The sequence below is a fragment of the Heloderma suspectum genome, chromosome 4, assembly GCF_057233095.1.
Source record: "Heloderma suspectum isolate Gila_16-S chromosome 4, 16-S_ref, whole genome shotgun sequence".
In the NCBI taxonomy this organism is placed as follows: Eukaryota; Metazoa; Chordata; class Lepidosauria; order Squamata; family Helodermatidae; genus Heloderma; species Heloderma suspectum.
The window spans coordinates 261,381,173-261,393,785 of NC_139461.1; positions in this window are offsets into that span (position 1 = coordinate 261,381,173).

Here is a 12,613-nt window from a genome sequence, read left to right on the forward strand (position 1 = left end):
GAGAGGTATCTGCTGGTACATGGGTGCCCATGGGCACCATGTTGGAGACCCCAGGCTTAGATTTTAAGGATGCTGAATTCTCTGCAGGGAATTGTGGAATACTCAATTAGGATATCACACTTGTAATAAGAAAAGTGTTTTAATTTAAACTGCACTATCATTATACATATCACCTTATAAAGTTACATAGGCAACATAGACATGTCCCTGCTCCCAAGCTTACAATCTAAAACAGGCAATGGGGAAACGGGATGGGGGGAGAGACAAGGGTAGGAAAGTGCCATTGCACATACTTAAAGCATGGATTAGAGCTGGCAATGTGGATTTAAGAGGATAAACCAAAGGCCGTATGGGAAACCAAAGGTTTCAAGAAGGGAGCTGAAGGAAGGAAAAGCCTAGCACCAAGGTACATTTTTGGCAGCAAAGGAAAATGGGGGAGGGGGTATTTAAGGGAGCAGGAAACTGGCCAGCAGAATAGTAGAGCTGGAGGAGTGAAGATTATGGGTAGGGATGTAATCAGAAATAAAGACCAAAAGATGAGGATGTGGAAGTCAAGACAATGAATTTGTGCTGGATGTAGAAGGGGATATTATGCCAGTGAGGGGATCTGAGAATGGGGTATCACGGTTTGAGGAGCTATATAATTTTAGCACTAGTGTTTTAGAGAACTGAGGTCTGGAAGTTTGGAAGAATCACGATGAGATTACCAGGTCATGAACCAGACCTTTAGCTCAAGACACGACTTAACGACTGAACAACAACAACAGGAACAGCAACGGATTTCTGTAGTGCGTTTGCTCAGTATTGGCATCGTGCTCATCGTAGAATACTTAGTTTCTACTAGCAAACAGCTTTATTAATATTTGAACAAAGATTCAGAGGTCTTGGTGGTGCTGCTGGTGGTGGTGGTGGTGAGAAGTCATTATTTTTCAGCCACACTTGATATACAGGCTTCCCAGGATCAATTCCACATATCTTCCCCCTGACCCAAGAAGGTGTGTGTATGGCAGGTGAAGGGGGGTGAGGAAAAATATAATCTCTTGCATATTTTTCAAACATTCTGATAACTCAAATATTACAAAATTATATTTTGGACTTCACACTGAATATTCATTTCACCTCTAGAGACACTTTCTGATGGATTTGCTCAGTGACACACTGAAAAGGCAGTGTCCTGGTTAGGAACAATTTACTCAGCCATGAACCAAGAGGAGGCAGGAAAAAATGAGAAGCAGTACACAAACATTATTGCTTACATAGGATTCAATTCTGAGAGCCCCAAGGCCCATACTGCTCTGGTGACAAGAAAGACAAATCACTGAGGCTACAGTGACAGGAACCTGCAAATTACCTGGGGAACGTTTGCAGAGGCCTAGGGTCCAGGTAGTGCTTCTATTACATGGGTTTCTGGGCTCATCCCTGCAGGAAGGGATGAGGTCCCTTATCAGTGTTAGCCCTCCCCACCTGTCCTTTTAGCTAAAAAATAAGAGGCCTGGTGGATCAGACCAAAGGCCAGCATTCTATTCCCAGATGCCTACGAGAAGGCCACGAGCAGGACATAAGCATAATAACACTTTCCTGCTTGTGTTTTCCAGCAGCTGGGTTGCCAGAGGCGCTCTGCCTGATACTGGAGGTCAAATATTGCCAAGATGACTAGTAGCCAGTTGATAGCCTCCTCCACGAATTTGTCCAATTCCCTTTTAAAGCCGTCCCAAGTTGTTGGCCGTCACTACATCTTATGGAAGCTGATTCTATAGTTTAATTATGCACTGTGTGCTTAACTACTTACTTTTGTCTGTCCTGGATCTCCCACCATTCAGCTTCATTGGATGACTCCAGAGTCTAGTTTTATATGAGAGAGAAAAAACCTAGATTCAAATTTCTCTGTGATATTGCCTTAGAATGATTGACTAAGTGGTCAGTGGAACATTTTGAGGGAACTTGAAAGCCATAGCTTAGATAGAAAGGCCGTTGCAAACAATACAAAAGAGGTAAAAATGTCTGAAAGGGGGTGAAATCCAAACCAGCTTTTCCACTGATGGAACCGTTTCTGTCAACAGAACGGGGCAGGGCGGGGGGATTCCCACTCCTGTGCATGCCCTCAGAATCTGCTCTGGTGGGTGAAGGGACTCTGGAGCAGATTTTGGGGGAAACGGGGGCCTGCATGGGGACAAAAGCATGAGAAAGTCCTGTTGCATGAATAGACATTGGATTCCTCCTGCCACAAGCCTCATTCATTCATTCATTCATTTACAATATCTGTATACCGCTCCATATCTAAAACAGATTTTGTAGCGGTGAACATAAAAGGTAAAATAGTAAAAGAATAAAAAGATTAAAATACCATATTAAAATTATGCCTTAAAAAAACAATGCCAATAGAAACGGTGGCTGGTCAGTTACGGAATGCCTCCTGGAATAGTGTTGTTTTCAGGAGGTGCTGGAAACAATACAGTGTTGGTGCCTGCCTGATCTCCAGGGGCAGGGAGTTCCAAAGAAAAGGGGCCCCCACACTGAAGGCTTTTCTCCTGGTGGACTCCAATCGGTCCATAGGTCCATGTGGAACCACCAGGAGCATGCCCTCCAATGTCCTCAGTGACCAGGCAGGTTGGTAAGGGAGAATGTGCTCTCTCAAGTATCCTGGACTCAAGTTATTTAGGGCTTTGTACGCTAGTACTAAACCCTTAAAGCTGTCTCTGTAGCAGCCAGTGCAGTTCCCTCAGCAAAGGAGTTGCATGCTGAAAAGGGGCAGCTCCCGACAACAGCCGAGCTGCTGTGTTCTGCAGTAGCTCCAGCTTCTGGAGCAGCCATAAGGGCAGCTCCACATAAAGCGTATTGTCATCCAGTCTTGAGGTCACTGGCGCTTGTACCACTGTGGCCAAGCTATTCCTGTCCAGGAGAGACCACAGTTGGTGAATCAGCCAAATAATTGATGTTTCAGTGCATCATCATCATCCAACAGCAATACATATAGGGTCTTTCTAGACTCATGAAAAGAGGCAGGGCCATCTTATCAAAATCTAAAATTGCTTTGGAAGGATTGGTTATAGAATTTTTCTAAAGTTTGCATTTATCTAGACTGCAGAATGTTGTGATGATTTCGATGCAGCCTCTAGATGGCACCATGAGCCTTTGAGTTAAAGCAATCTTTCTTTCTTGCACAAAAAGCCAAAGAAGTAGAAAACATAGCTGTTTTGTTTACTCAGGAGACCTCAAGATTAATTCACACGCTATTATAAAGGCTGGTGGCCCAAGACAAAAAACCTTGATCAAATGAATTGAAAGAGCAGCAACTTTTGTGGGAGTGGAGAGTGTGGGGAAAAGGCTCTCTTAGCCTGTTTCATGTGACATTTTATACACAATTTTTCTAGCATAGAAATTAATACTGAATACACAACCAAAAATGGCCAGCTGGAAGTGAAAAGGAATGTCGCACCCACATGACTGGTTTGTGGTGGGGTAAGAGTGTGGGACAGGGTAGGTGTGCAAGCAGACTCTACCTTTGCAGTCTTCCATTTCTCTTCCAGCAGGGAAGAGCTGTTGCTCATTTGTTGTTTATTCAGTCAGTCGCTTTCGACTCTTCGTGACTTCATGGACCAGCCCACGCCAGAGCTTCCTGTCGGCCATCGCCACCCCCAGCTCCCCCAAGGTTGAGTCCGTCACCTCCAGAATATCATCCATCCATCTTGCCCTTGGTCGGCCCCTCTTCCTTTTGCCTTCCACTTTCCCTAGCATCAGCATCTTCTCCAGGGTATCCTGTCTTCTCATGATGGGGCCAAAGTACTTCAGTTTTGCCTTTAATATCATTCCCTCAAGTGAGCAGTCTGGCTTTATTTCCTGGAGTATGGACTGGTTTGATCTTCTGGCAGTCCAAGGCACTCTCAGAATTTTCCTCCAGCACCACAGTTCAAAAGCATCTATCTTCCTTCGCTCAGCCTTCCTTATGGTCCAGCTCTCGCAGCCATAGGTTACTACAGGGAATACCATTGCTTGAACTATGCGGACCTTTGTTGTCAGTGTGATGTCTCTGCTCTTCACTATTTTATCAAGATTTGTCATTGCTCTAAACGTCTTCTGATTTCCTGGCTGCAGTCAGCATCTGCAGTAATCTTTGTGCCTAGAAAGACAAAGGCTGTCACTGCCTCCACGTTTTCTCCCTCTATTTGCCAGTTATCAATCAAGCTGGTTGCCATAATCTTGGGTTTTTTGAGGTTTAACTGCAACCCAGCTTTTGCACTTTCTTCTTTCACCTTCATCATGAGGTTCCTCAGCTCCTCCTCGCTTTCAGCCATCAAAGTGGTATCATCTGCATATCGGAGATTGTTAATGTTTCTTCCAGCGATTTTAACTCCAGCCTTGGCTTCATCAAGCCCAGCACATCGCATGATGTGTTCTGCATACAGGTTAAATAGGTAGGGTGAGAGTATACAACCCTGCCGTACTCCTTTCCCAATCTTAAACCACTCTGTTGTTCCGTGGTCTGTTCTTACCGTTGCTACTTGGTCGTTATACAGATTCCTCAGGAGGCAGACAAGATGACTTGGTATCCCCATCCCACCAAGAACTTGCCACAATTTGTTATGATCCACACAGTCAAAGGCTTTAGAATTGTCAATAAAACAAAAATAGATGTTTTTCTGAAACTCCCTGGCTTTCTCCATTATCCAGCGGATATTGGCAATTTGGTCTCTAGTTCCTCTGCCTTTTCTAAACCCAGCTTGTACATACTGATCCATTTAGTTTTCATGGCAAGAATACTGGGGTGGGTTGCCGTTTCCTTCCCCAGGGATCGTATTTAGTCTGACCTGTCCGCCATGACCTTCCCGTCTTGGGTGTCCCTTCACGGTTTAGCTCATGACATCATTGAGGTGCTCAAGCTCCAGCACCACGACAAGGTAATGATCTCCTTTGCTGAAGGCTGTTGCTCATAGAAGAGTGCAATACAAAAGGGTCCACCATTCAATCCCTGGCATCTCCAGGTAGGGCTGGGGAAAACCCTGGAGACACATTGCAAGTCATTATAGACCAGGGATGGGGAGCCTCTGGACCATGGGCCTAATTGGGCCCCAATTCAGCCTGTGGAGACCCCTCCAGGTTGCCCTGCCCCTTTCCCAATATCACCAGCATTTCCCTTTGTGCTAGGCTTTGATTACGCATTGTTATAACCAGCCACCGGTGGCTCTGCTTTTGCCTTTTTCCCTGCCTTTTAAAACCGTTTTTTGATACATTGCTGTAATACAATCTGACCTGCTGCGGCAGATTCTGGTTTGTTCCCTGCAGCCAGAGACTTCCTGTGGTCCGGAAACCTTTGAAGTTTGGGAAAAAACAAGACCTGGGCTGAACTCAGGTCTTTCCAAAAGATTGATATTACAACATTGGAAGGATAAACGCTCACCTCCCATAATGTAATGGATTGAGGACCTAACAATGCTTTCAACATTTGAATGGGTGATTTATAGGCACCACTCACGAATGGATACATATATGGATATCTGGTCTGCTTTTGCTGATGTTTATGTATAATTGACTCTTTCTAGAATGCTGTATTTTCATATATATATTGAAACTGATACTTTAAAATCATGTAGTTATCTTCTTTTTTCTCCTTTTTTCTTTTTTATGATTTTGTTTTGTTGAAATTCACAATAAAAAATAAGAACAGAAGTATTCCAAAATGTTTTCACTCCCTTTCTCCTCAGTTCAGGCTGCTCAGAAGTCTCCTCTACCCTCACATTATTCTGTAAGTGCAGACACCAAGTTACTCAAGTGGTAAAAATGGGAGGGGGAAGTAGATATGCACAGCACTGAGCTGTGGTCCCACTGGTAACCATGGAATTGGAGGGGGGGGTGTTCAACCACATCCACTTTTGCCTTTGACCCCACCCGCCACTGGAATGCTGCCCCCGAGAACTTCTCTGAAATGGAATTTGGCCCTCAGGCTGAAAAAGGTCATTATCCCTGGTGTAGACAATGGTCTGACTCAGTATACGGCAGCTTCCTATCTTCTCTCTTAGCTCATAGTGGCAGGGCTGTCCCAAGACACTGCTGCCTGAGGTAAAGGATGGCCCCAACCTCCCGCCCGCCTCCATTCCACGTGCAGAAGCTGACAGGAATTGCAGTTACTTTCTACTTCAACACGGGCAATGAGATAGATCCTCCAACATATCAGAGGACAGCAGCTTAGTTTTAAGGGGCAGGACAGGTCATGTGGCACAAACAGCTCTGTCATCCAAGAGAGAGGAATGGCCAGGGGGCTCAGGAGGAACATCTGGGGGGTTACTGCCATTGCCCCCCAACATCTGCCTAAAGCGGTTGCTTCACTCTGCCTAATGGCCCTGCATAATGGGGAGGCAAGTCAGCTGCCCCCTGTAAGCCAGCATTGTGAAAACATTCTATGCTGTCTAATGACAGGGTACATGACCTTGAAGCACCGGGAAAACAAACTTGTTCTTGCCTGAAATTAATCCAAACCTATTTGCATTCTACAATAATGTAGACTGTCATACAGATATTGATCTAGTACTAGATTTTCTGAAAACCTGATTGCTTTGCTAATTCAGGCAAACAGTGGCTCATTTCTAACTGTCTTTGTCAGGGAGATTTTTCTTGCAGTCACTTTAATAAAATGCAGTACGGTCAGACTTAAATGTTCCTGGGCCTCTTTCCGTTTGTTACTGTTTCATAGTCAGTTAATGTTACTGGTCTTAATGTCAATTACAAATGTCTAAATCCACGTCTTTTTGCAGTTTCTGTAGTAGAATATAACTGCGAAATCCAACAAGTTGTTTGAAAATCATTTAAGAAAAATCAAACACCACACTGGTTTTCAGAGACAGCCTTCCTTGGTATTCTTGAAGGACAAGTTTTTTTAAATGGTCTACTTCCAGGGAACACATTCAGTATTAACAGGGCTGGCCCTATAATGAGGCAGCCTGATGCGGGCGTATCAGCTGGCGTGGAATGGGAAGAGTGGCCCACTGTTGCCACCACCACCTCCCTCCCTCCCTCCCTCCCTGGCTGCCCAGCTGACCGGCCAACAGTTTGCATCCTCCTGGCCGGCCGGAAGGCAGCAGTGGCAGTGGTTGCAGCGGTGGTGGCAGCTCCTCCTCCTCCCTTCCTGCTTGCCAGCCTACCAGCCGGCTGCTCCCACCTTCTGCCACAGCTGCAGGGTCCTGGAAGAGTCAGGTGAACTATTGCAAGAGGTCCCGAACTCTCATGGGAGTGTCCAGGCCATCATCAGAGGTCCTGAACAGTCGCAAAGGTGGCTGGGACCTCTCGTAGTATGTCGGCCAACTCCCAGGAGCCCCATGGCTGGGGCAGAAGGTGGGAGCAGCCAGCCAGCTAGCCAGCCAGCAAGCAGGGAGGGAAGGAGCTGCCACCACTGCCAGCACCAGGGGCCGCAGTGCCACCTCACTGGAGGCAGCAACATGGCTTGGACCGGGGCTGAGTATTAATCAGGCTTCTGAGGAACTCTTTCACATTGCAGAGGTTTCTAGGGAATATTCTAGGGTGCATCACTCCCTGCTGCGTCACTGGCCAGGCTTGTTGGATCTTACCCATGTGAACTTATATGATGTCCTAGCTATTATTCCCCTGCATCTATATTGCAGGGGAATATTGGCCATGGTGGGCAAAGTGTGTTTCAGGGAAGCTTGTTTGCCATTACTGGGCATCTCATGAAGGAACTGCTGATAAATTGTCAGAGAACCCCAGTCTGAAAGTTGGCCTGGAGTTAGGACTTGGTAGGGACCATAAAATCATTTGGCCACAACTGTTACTGCATCACGAGAAACCTGGCCTCGTGCCCCATATCCAAATGACAACAGAGGTCCACTTCCTTTAAAAACATGCCCTGCATCTTCTAATGCAGGACTGGGAAATCGGTGGCCCTCTGAACATGGTGGGACTCCAACTCTCATCTACCCCAGCCTGTATTGCTAGGATTATGGGAGCTGTAGTCCAGTAACATCTGTAGGGCCATTGGTTCCCCACTCCTGCTGTAGAGCATTTAGCTGACTGTAGGCAAGCACTTCTTCCTGCATTTCATATGAAATGGAGCATGTTCTGAAAGAGAGTTAATACGATAATGATTCTGTGTTGCCCCACAGCTACTGAGTGTTATCAGGTAGTATCAGATAGGGATGGTGAATTCCAGGAATCTGGCAGAACCCCCCCACACACACACTCCCAAGCCCCTCTCACCTAACCCCCGCCCCTGCTCACCCCCTGCCCCAGCTCAGCGAGCAGCCCACACTCACCCCTGCGGCCCCATTGAGCTCCATGGTTGCCATTTTTTGAAAAACAAAATGGTGATTGCAAAAATGTGCATATTTGCATTGGGGGGAAATACACATTTCTTGCGAGAATGCACATTTTGCTCATGTGCAAATATGTGCATTAGCAAAATATGCATTTTCGCGCATACACAGATATGAGCATTTTGTGATTGCCATTTTTTCTTCTTCAAAAAATGGTGACCACAGAGCTCAACGAGGCCACCAGGGTGAGTGCAGGCTGCTCACCAAGTGTGAGCGGGGCTCGAGCACGGTCCAGGGACCAGTGCCGGGGGCAGGGGCTGGGTAGGCACCTGGAGAACCCGGACCGGGGTGCCTTTGCACATCCCTAGTATCAGAGCAGATTGCTGCAGGCGATCACTGCAAAGTGAAAGCTGCCACTGCTCACTGCTCAGGACTGTAAATGCAGAAACATTTGTCCCCTTGGCTTTGCAGAAGGTCATTACCTCCACAATGAATGGCTAGGCCCTAGGTCTTTCCTTTGACTCCTTCAACCAGTGTTGTAGTGGAACCAGGGTGTGGAGGGATGCAGCACTAGCACTTTTTGATTAGAAAGAAGGATGGCTTCATCTGCCGGCCCCCAGGCTTCCTGGTTCCCTCTGGGCTTAGCTGCAATCTTCACAGTAGCGGGGCGGGAGAAATGGGTTCTCCCAGCAACAATATATTGCTCCATGCTGTATTGCAAAGTATTTTGGGGTGACTTGGTGTTGAATGGGTAATTAAGACCCATTTGTTTTACAAGGGACCAGTTCCTGGTGGAGATACAGAACTGGTTTATTGATATGGATCAAAGCAGCTGCCTGTATTTTTGGACTCTCTTTAGGGGCATGGCTTTGGGGACTGTCATGATGTGCCACTTCCAAATTACCACTGCACCATTGAATTCATGACATATCCCCCAATACTCCATGACCTCAAGACTTTGAGCCACATATGACCCTTAAGTGGAGAAGAAACTGCTGTTGGGTTATCAGCACCTCTGCTTTAATTGCCCCAGGACTAGCAGCCAGGAAATCTTGATCCTGTGGTGAATGGGTGGGTCCAGTCATATTGCTGGACCCTCAGAGAAATACTTTGAATTTGCTGCCTATGTCAAGTCAGAGCACTTAGAGTTTAGCCACTTGACACGATACACCAGGGATAGGCAACCTGGTGTCCTCCAGATGCTTTGAACTACAACTCCCATCAGCCCCAGCCAGCATTGCCAATAGTCAGGGATTATTATGAGAGTTATAGTCCAAAACATCTGGGGGGCATTGAGTTGCCTGCCCCTGTGATATACCATGCACTTAGGATCTGATTCCTTGGTATAATAAAATCCATGTGCATCACCTATTTCTGAAATGCATGCTTCATGTATAAATTGTGGCTTTCACTTGAAAATGATATGTGAGTGATTACCAGTTATTTCCCAGTTGTATTTTGCATGCAAATGCCAACATTTATGCACATGGGTACCCTTCATAAATGACACCATGTCCATTTATTTTGTACTTGGGAATTGGACCCTGAGTACAAAACGTATCAGCTCAATTCTGCACTGATTAAACCATACAGCACACTGAATTCCATTTATAGTATACTAGCACAAAATGTAAGGAAAGTAATAGGATAATCTGGGATGTGGTGAGGTTTGAAGGAAGCAAAGGGGTTCCATAAAAACAAAGCACAGAATGATGTTGAGCACAGAGTGATCTTTGGGACCTTCTTGTAGGGCATAGACCTTGATGGAAGTATCTACTACCCATATGACATTCTCAAAGGATGGTACTTCTCTGATGCCTTGTTGGCAACTTCTCACCTGGCAATGTCTCATGTGATTTCTTTGTATTTTACTAACACAATGGAGAATTGGCTATCCCTGGTGAGATCAGTCTTTCTTGGCTCAGTTGTGTCAGGGGTAGGGAACCTGTGGCTCTCCACTAAAACTCCCATCATCCTTGACCATTGGCCATGCTGGCTGGGGCTGATGGGAGTTAAGAGTCCAACAACATTTCAAGAAAACACAACTGTCATTTTGAGATATCATAGTTCCATATTCTAAAAAAATGCAGCAACTTGGAACAGTCTACCATAAGTCAGCAATGGAATATAGCTAAAGTTTCTGAGTGTGTGTACAAAGTTAGTGTGTATAGAAGGTGAATGAGTGTACAGGTTCAAATGATGCATGGAGGCTGGAACAGGGACAGCAGGTGTGATCTCTCTCCACACATTCACTGCATGCAGAACTGCTGTGTGAGAAGTGTGAGAAATGAGTTCAGGAATTATTATCACAGGATAAGAGATCAGGTATATAGGACGTCCCAGCAAAGTTTAGTCTGTATCTCATTGCTAGTAGGGTTGCAAGTTCTAGACCCAAAGATGCTTTATTAAGAGTACTTACTTTATTTATTTGTTTGTTTGTTTGTTTGTTTGTTAAATTTATTAATCGCCCATCTGACTGGTCACCCAGCCACTCTGGGCGATGTACAACCCACCATAAAACAATTTAAAACAATAAAATTTTACCATAAATTTTTTTTTAAAAAATACCCTAACCCACCCCAAATGCCTGCCTGAACAACCACGTTTTTAATGCACGATGGAAGCTCATTAAAGAGGGGGCATGACGGAGTTCCCTAGGGAGGGAGTTCCACAGAGTGGGGGCCACCACAGAGAAGGCCCTCTCCCTCGTCCCCACCAGTCTAGCTGTCCTGGCTGATGGGACAGAGAGAAGGCCATCTGAGGCTGATCTTGTTAAGCGGCCTGTCTGGTGGTGCTGGAGGCGCTCCTTAAGATAGGCTGGGTCGGAACCATATAGGGTTTTAAAGGTCAAAACCAACACCTTGAATTTGGCCCGGAAAACAACTGGTAACCAGTGCAACTCCTTCAGCACTGGAGTGATGTGATCTCGCCGGCGGCTGCCTTTAATCAGGCGAGCCGCTGCGTTCTGTACCAACTGCAGCTTCCGAACCGTCTTCAAGGGTAACCCCACGTAGAGCGCATTATAGTAGTCTAAACGAGAGGAGACCAGGGCATGTACTACCGATGGGAGCAGATGGTCGGGAAGGAAGGGGCGCAGCCGCCGTATCAGATGGAGTTGATACAGCGCTGTCCGGCTCACAGCTGACACCTGAGCCTCCATGGACAGCTGGGAGTCCAAAATGACCCCCAGGCTGCGGACCTGGTCTTTCAAGGGTAGCCATACCCCATTCAACACCAGGTCAACATCCCCCAGCCTCCTCTTGTCTCCCACCAAAAGTACCTCGGTCTTGTCAGGGTTCAGCTTCAGCTTATTCCTCCCCATCCAGCCACTCACCATCTCCAGACATTTGGACAGGGATTCTACGGCCAACCTTGGTGAAGATTTGAATGAGAGGTAGAGCTGCGTGTCATCCGCATATTGATGACACTGCACCCCAAACCTCCTGATGATAGCCCCCAGTGGCTTCACATAAATGTTAAATAGCATCGGGGAGAGGATGGAACCCTGTGGCACCCCACAAGTAAGTGGCCACGGGTCCAAAACCTCCTCTCCCAGTGCTACCCTCTGGTACTTGCCGGAGAGGAAGGACTGGAACCACCGCAATACAGTGTCTCCAATACATCCCAACTTTTTGGCTCAAAAATGGAACCACTCAAGGTGGCAAACATTGCAAGTTAAGAATATAGTCATAAAAACAACACAAGAAACAAAACAAGTAATAAAGCAAACAGATATAGTGGCAGGTTGAAAACACACACACACAAAGAGAAACAAGCCTAACCAAAAAAGGGTCAGGCAAAAGAAGAAGAAGAGCCCTTTGAAAATGGAAGGAGTTTCCAGGTGGTGATAGAAGACCGGAATGCTTTCAGGTAATGATCCAAATTGGATCTCCCAGGGCAGTACACCGCAATGGAGAAGGCCCCTCCATTGCTTTATGCCTGTTCCTTTAAGAACTCTGGAGCAGCAAGCTCATTGGGCAGAATCGAAAGGGGTGGTTACCCGTCCACTGATTCTCCTGGGCCCCACCAATTCCCATCAACAAGTTTTATTTAAACAATGGCCCCTCTACACAGCTCCCTTAGGGCATCTCTACACCAGCCTAAAATCCTGCATTTAAAATGGAGCTTTCTGCTTTCATTTTAAATGCAGGATCTCTCCTTTTCTCCCACCCTTCCCCGCTCCTTCTCCCCATGGCTGAGTCTTCCATTATTTTTTATTGATCTCGCTCCTCTTCTTGCCACTTTAACTCGTTTGACGGAGGGAACTGAAGCGGAACACAATAGGGTAATCTGATAGCTCATTATCTGCAATCTATTTAAAAACGGGACAAAAGGCATTTAGTGCAGGAGATGCC